We start from the raw sequence: 7175 nt of genomic DNA on the forward strand, positions 1-7175 counted from the left end.
TTTTCATATTTTATAGCATGAAATATATTCTCTAGCAATATCTTATTCAAAATTTGATTTTTTCAGAGATTATCATTATAAGGCATTTATCCTCAAATTAAAAGTAAATGCTTATCATGTCACATTTTTACTTAAAGGTATTTTATTTGAATAATAAAAACAGATCCAGAAATATTCAGCTCTTCAGATACATATTTAATGCATTGTTTCCAATGTCTACTGGGCTCAGAGAGTTTGCTCATTTCTCTCTGCACCTGGTACAAGCTCGCTGGGGTGCACCTCAGTCTCTATTCAAGCCAAGCCTAGCTTTAGGAAGGCAGAATTCAAGGATCATGAGTTACACACTTGGGGGATCAGCGATTAATTTTTGAATCAAGGACTATATCTGGCTTTCTAAATCTGGTGGTCAAATCCTTATCTTGGCATAGAAGTTTGAGTCCCCTGTGTGAATTTTCCACTTCCCCATTCCTCTAATGAGATCCTTGCTCTAGAATCTAGCTTTATGCCTTAGGCCACATAGGCCTGCCTACCCATTTGGACCCCTTCCACTCACTGCATCATATTCTTGTACATTTAGGTTCTGCAGTGTTTTCCACATCATGAGATGCCACAGAATGTGCTATCCCCCTGATTGTAAAACCTCACTGAAAATTACTACACCTAGGATAGGTCTGGTTTTAGAGTTACTCATTCCTTGTTTTTTTAACCGATTTTCTTTTTTTTTTTTTTAGAGAGAGAGGAAGAGGGAAAGGGAGAGAGAGAAAAAAAAACATTAATTTGTTGTTCCACTTGTTTGTGCATTAATTAGTTGATACTTGTGTGTGCCCTGACTGGGGAACAAACCCAAGACCTTGGTGTATCAGAACAACACTCACCAACTGAGCTAAATGCCCAGGGCCTGTCATCTCTTCCTTTTGCCCTTCTTTCCCCCACCTCCCCCTCTATTACTTCTTTCTTCTTTCCATTTCTTTACAAAATACATTCTACTGTTTGCCTTTGGCAAAAAATACACAAAATTAACAGACAATACCTTTTCAAGGAGATAGGTGTTCGGAAAGATTATTCAGAACGACAAATCAGACTAGGGAGAGCTTCATACAGTAGAAGAGCCAGGCATTGTAGATTGGTCTCGGGTTGCCAGGAATAGATGGCTAGATAAGCAAAGGTGATTGGGGAAAGGGAATTCAGAGAACAGTGATATGCAGAGAGCATAGCAGGGACTATATGTTATGGTTTATTAAAGAAACAGAAAGTACCCTAAGCATTTGTAAAAAATTTTATTTAGAAAATGGAGTAACATTGACTAATAAGAACATATAGGTTTCAGGCAAATATTTTTATAGCATTTGAACTGTTGATTATTTTGTATACCCATCACCCACAGTCAAATCATTTTTTGTCACAATATATTTGTCCTTCTTTACTTCCCTTCCTCTGCCCCTCTCCTGTGGGTCTCACCCTCTGATAACCACTTCACTTTTATCTACGTCCATGAGTTCAGTTTTATGTCCCACTTATGCGTGAAATCATAGTTCTTAGCTTTTTATGATTTACATATTTCACTCAGTATAATGTTCTCAAGGTCCATCCATGTTGTAAATGTCACTGTTATCATTTCTTATGGCTGAGTAGTATTCCATTGTATGTATGTGTGTGTATATATATCTCACATATTCTTTATTCAATCTTCTATTGAAGGACACTTTGGTTGTTTCCAAGTCTTGACCACTGTGAATAATGCTGCAATGAACATGGGGCTGCATGTGTCTTTACGTACCAATATTTTTAAGTTTTGGGGGTAGATACCCAGTAGAGGGATTGCTGGGTCATATGGTAGTTCTATTCTTAATTTTTTGAGGAATTGCCATACTTTCTTCCATAGTGGCTATATCAGTTTACATTCCCACCAGCAGTGAATGAGGGTTCCTTTTTCTCCACACCCTCTCTAACACTTGTTATTACCTGTCTTGCTGATAATAGCCATTCTAACAGGTGTGAGGTGGTATTTCACTGAAGTTTTTGTTTGCATTTTTCTAATAGCTTTAGTGAAGATGTGCATTTTTAAAAATATATCTGTTGGCCATTCACCCTAGCTCCAAATTACCTCCTTAAAATGAAGAGTGATAATAAAGTCTAAATGTAAAACCATAAAAAAAATGTTATTCTCTATAATTCATGTTTCTTAGAAGGAAACCATATAAAAGTCTTCAAATAGAGGTTTTCTGTATGATGTTGATAAAAACCTTGAAATATATGTGAATCCTGTGTGAATGTGCATTTTTGGGGTGAAGGGAGGTTCCCAAATCCAAGAAATTCAAGCTCAAAAAATTAAGAACCTGGTTTAGATCAGTGATTCTAATACCTGGCAACACATTAAAATCATCCAAGAAGCTTTGGAAAATAATCATCCACAGTACCTGATTATTGGCAATTTGATCAGTTAAGCTGGGGCGGAGTATGTGCACTAGTATTTTAAGTTCCTTGGGTCATTCTACTTTATACTCAAAGCTGAGAATAATTGCTGTGGAGCAGCATTGTTCAGTAGGCATGTGTATAATGCAAGCAATATGTAATTTAAATTTTGTAGTAGCCACATCACAATATTCAGAAGAAATAGGTAAGGAATTTGTTGTCCAAAGGGTACAATCTCTCAGTTGTGTGTGAATGTGCTCTGAGGAGGTAATGTGAAGCATGGTGACTACAGTTAACAATACTATTATATACCTAAAGTTGTTAAAAGAGTATATCTTAAATGTTCTCATCACAAAAGATAGTACTGTGAGGTGATAAATGTGTTAACTAACCTAATTGTAGCAATCATTTCACAGTACATGTTTATAAAATCAGTCTGTACACCTTAAACCAGGGGTCTCAAACTCAACTCAGCATGTAGGCCGCAGAGCAAGATCACAGCTGTTCGGCGGGCCGCACTAGGTCTACAAAAGGCAACTGTTATGCCAGACTTTTCTCACTGCAGTTGAAAACAAAAAAAAAATCAGTACAACAAGCACAATCGTACATGCAGTTTACTCAGTGTCACAAAATGACCAGAAACTGTAGTTCGCATCACAACTGCTCTTAACTAAGCTAATATCTAGCTAGGATGCTAGAGAAATGAAAAATACAAGTAGGCCCCTAGGCTTACTTAATTTTATCCAAAATATTTTGAACTTCGTGGATTAGTCTGCGGGCCGCACAAAATTGTTCGGCGGGCCGCGAGTTTGAGACCCCTGCCTTAAACTAATACAATGTTATATTAATAATACATTTGACTTAACCTAATTATGTCAAAATATTATTATTTCAACATGTGGCCTTAGCCACATTTCAAGTGTTCAATAGCTACATGTAACTAGTGACTACCATATTAGATATACTATATATCAGAGTGACCTAGTTTTGTTAAAACACAGCTTGCTAATTTCCAGTCTCAGAGTTTCTGAACCAGCAGGCCTTGGGTGAGGCCTGAGAATTTGCATGATTAACACATTTCTGAGATATTTTTTTGGCTTCTGATTTTGGGATCATACCATAAGAACTTTAGAGTATTATTTTTTAACATTGGCTGTTTTTTGAAATCACTTGGGGAGTTTTTAACATGCTACTGCTACCTGGATCCTACTAGAAATTCTGACTTAATTTGTGTGAAAGGAAGTCTTGCTTGGGTTTTTAATAAGATTTTTAGGTGATTTTTTTTAACTTTTCCTTTTTTTTTTTTTAATATTAATATTTTTTTATTAAATTTAATGCAGTGACATTGATAAATCAGGGTACATATGTTGAGAGAAAATATCTCTAGATTATTTTGACATTTGATTGTGCTGTATACCCCTCCCGCAAAGTTAAATTGTCTTCTGTCACCTTCTATCTGGTTTTCTTTGTGCCCCTCCCCTCCCCTAACCCCTCTCTCCTTCTTCACCCCCTCCCCCTTCCCCCAACCCCCCCCCACCCCTGTTGCCATCACATTCTTGTTCATGTCTCTGAGTCTCATTTTTATGTCCCTTCTATGTATGGATTCATCTCAGTTTTTTTTCTGATTTACTTATTTCACTCCGTATAATGTTATCAAGGTCCATCCATGTTATTGTAAATGATCCGATGTCATCATTTCTTATGGCTGAGTAGTATTCCATAGTATATATGTACCAAAGTTTTTTAATCCACTTGTCCTCTGACGGACACTTGGGCTGTTTCCAGATCTTCGCTATTGTGAACAATGCTGCCACAAACATGCGGGTGCATTTCTCCTTTTCGAGCCGTTCTATGGTGTCCTTGGGGTATATTCCTAAAAGTGGGATAGCTGGGTCAAAAGGCGGTTCGATTTTCAGTTTTTTGAGGAATCTCCATACTGTTTTCCACAGTGGCTGCACCAGTCTGCATTCCCACCAACAGTTCAGGAGGGTCCCCTTTTCTCCACATCCTCGCCAGCACTTATTCTGTGTTGTTTTGTTGATAAGCGCCATTCTGACTGGTGTAAGGTGATATCTCATTGTGGTTTTAATTTGCATTTCTCTAATGATTAGTGATGTTGAGCATTTTTTCATATGCCTATTGGCCATCTGTATGTCCTCTTTGGAGAAGTGTCTATTCATCTCTTTTGCCCATTTTTGGATTGGGTTGTTTGTCTTCCTGGTGTTGAGTTTTACAAGTTCTTTATAAATTTTGGTTATTAACCCCTTATCAGACGTATTGTCAAATATGTTCTCCCATTGTGTAGTTTGTCTTTTTATTCTGTTCTTGTTGTCTTTAGCTGTGCAAAAGCTTTTTAGTTTGATATAGTCCCATTTGTTTATCCTGTCTTTTATTTCACTTCCCCGTGGAGATAAATCAGCAAATATATTGCTCCGAGAGATGTCGGAGAGCTTACTGCCTATGTTTTCTTCTAAGATGCTTATGGTTTCACGGCCTACATTCAAGTCTTTTATCCATTTTGAGTTTATTTTTGTGAGTGGTGTAAGCTGGTGATCTAGTTTCATTTTTTTGCAGGTAGCTGTCCAATTTTCCCAACACCATTTGTTAAAGAGGCTGTCTTTACTCCATTGTATTTCCTTACCTCCTTTGTCAAATATCAGTTGTCCATAGAACTGTGGGTTTATTTCTGGGTTCTCTGTTCTATTCCATTGATCTATATGCCTGTTCTTATGCCAGTACCAGGCTGTTTTGAGTACAATGGCCTTGTAGTATAACTTGATATCAGGAAGTGTGATACCTCCCACTTTATTCTTCTTTTTTAAGATTGCTGAGGCTATTCGTGTCCTTTTTTGGTTCCATATAAATTTTTGGAATATGTGTTCTATATCTTTGAAGTATGTCATTGGTATTTTAATTGGTATTGCATTGAATTTATAAATTGCTTTGGGTAATATAGACATTTTAATGATGTTTATTCTTCCTAACCATGAGCACGGTATATGCTTCCACTTGTTAGTATCTTCCTTGATTTCTTTTATCAATGTTTTGTAATTTTCTGAGTACAAGTCTTTAGTCTCCTTGGTTAAGTTTACTCCTAGGTACTTTATTTTTTTGGTTGTAATTGTGAAGGGGATTGTTTCCTTAATTTCTCTTTCTGACTGTTCATTGTTGGTGTATAAAAATGCTTCTGATTTCTGAGTATTGATTTTATATCCTGCCACTTTGCTGAATTTATTTATCAGGTCCAGTAGTTTTTGACTGAGACTTTAGGGTTTTCTATATACAATATCATATCATCTGCAAATAATGATAGTTTTACTTCTTCTTTTCCAACTTGAATGCCTTTTATTTCTTCTTCTTGTCTGATTGCTGTGGCTAGGACTTCCAGGACTATGTTAAATAAGAGTGGTGAAAGGGGGCACCCCTGCCTTGTTCCTGATCTTAAGGGTATTGCTTTTAATTTTTGCCCATTGAGTATGATGTTGGCTGTGGGTTTCTCATAGATGGCTTTTATCATGTTGAGGTATGTTCCCTGTATTCCCACTTTGCTGAGAGTTTTGATCATGAATGGGTGCTGGATTTTATCAAATGCTTTTTCTGCATCTATTGAAATTATCATATGGTTTTTCTCCTTTTTGTTTATGTGATGAATCACATTGATTGATTTACGAATATTGTACCAGCCTTGCCTCCCCAGAATAAATCCCACTTGATCATGGTGTATGATTTTTTTCCATATATTGTTGGATCCGGTTTGCTAATATTTTGTTGAGGATTTTAGCATCTATATTCATCAGAGATATTGGCCTATAATTTTCTTTCTTTGTGTGGTCTTTGCCTGGTTTTGGAATCAGAATTATGCTCGCCTCGTAAAAGGAGTTTGGAAGTCTTCCTTCCTCTTGAATTTTTTGAAATAGTTTGAGAAGGATAGGAGTTAGTTCTTCTTTGAATATTTGGTAGAATTCTGTTGTGAAGCCAACGGGCCCCGGACTTTTCTTTGTTGGGAGTTTTTTTTTTTTTTCATTTTTTCTGAAGCTGGAAATGGGGAGAGACAGTCAGACAGACTCCCGCATGCGCCCGACCGGGATCCACCTGGCACGCCCACCAGGGGCGACGCTCTGCCCACCAGGGGGCAATAATCTGCCCATCCTGGGCGTCGCCATGTTGCGACCAGAGCCACTCTAGCACCTGGGGCAGAGGCCACAGAGCCATCCCCAGCGCCCGGGCCATCTTTGCTCCAATGGAGCCTTGGCTGCGGGAGGGGAAGAGAGAGACAGAGAGGAAAGCGCGGCGGAGGGGTGGAGAAGCAAATGGGCGCTTCTCCTGTGTGCCCTGGCTGGGAATCGAACCCAGGTCCTCCGCATGCTAGGCCGACGCTCTACCGCTGAGCCAACCGGCTAGGGCCTGTTGGGAGTTTTTTGATAACTGTTTCGATCTCCTTTGGTGTAATTGGTCTGTTTAAGTTTTCTGATTCTTCCAGATTGATTTTTGGAAGATTGTACGTTTCAAGGAATTTGTTCATTTCATCTAGGTTGTCTAGTTTTTTGGCATACAGTTCTTCATAGTATTTTCTTACAATATTTTGTATTTCTGTTGTGTCAGTTGTTATTTCTCCTCTCTCATTTCTAATTTTATTTATTTGAGTCCTCTCTCTCTTTTTCTTGGTGAGTCTACTTAAAGGTGCATCAATCTTGTTTACCTTTTCAAAGAACCAGCTCCTAGTTTCATTGATCCTCTGTATTGTTTCTTTAGCCTCTATGTCA

The sequence above is a fragment of the Saccopteryx bilineata genome, chromosome 1 (genome assembly GCF_036850765.1).
Source record: "Saccopteryx bilineata isolate mSacBil1 chromosome 1, mSacBil1_pri_phased_curated, whole genome shotgun sequence".
Classification (NCBI taxonomy): Eukaryota; Metazoa; Chordata; class Mammalia; order Chiroptera; family Emballonuridae; genus Saccopteryx; species Saccopteryx bilineata.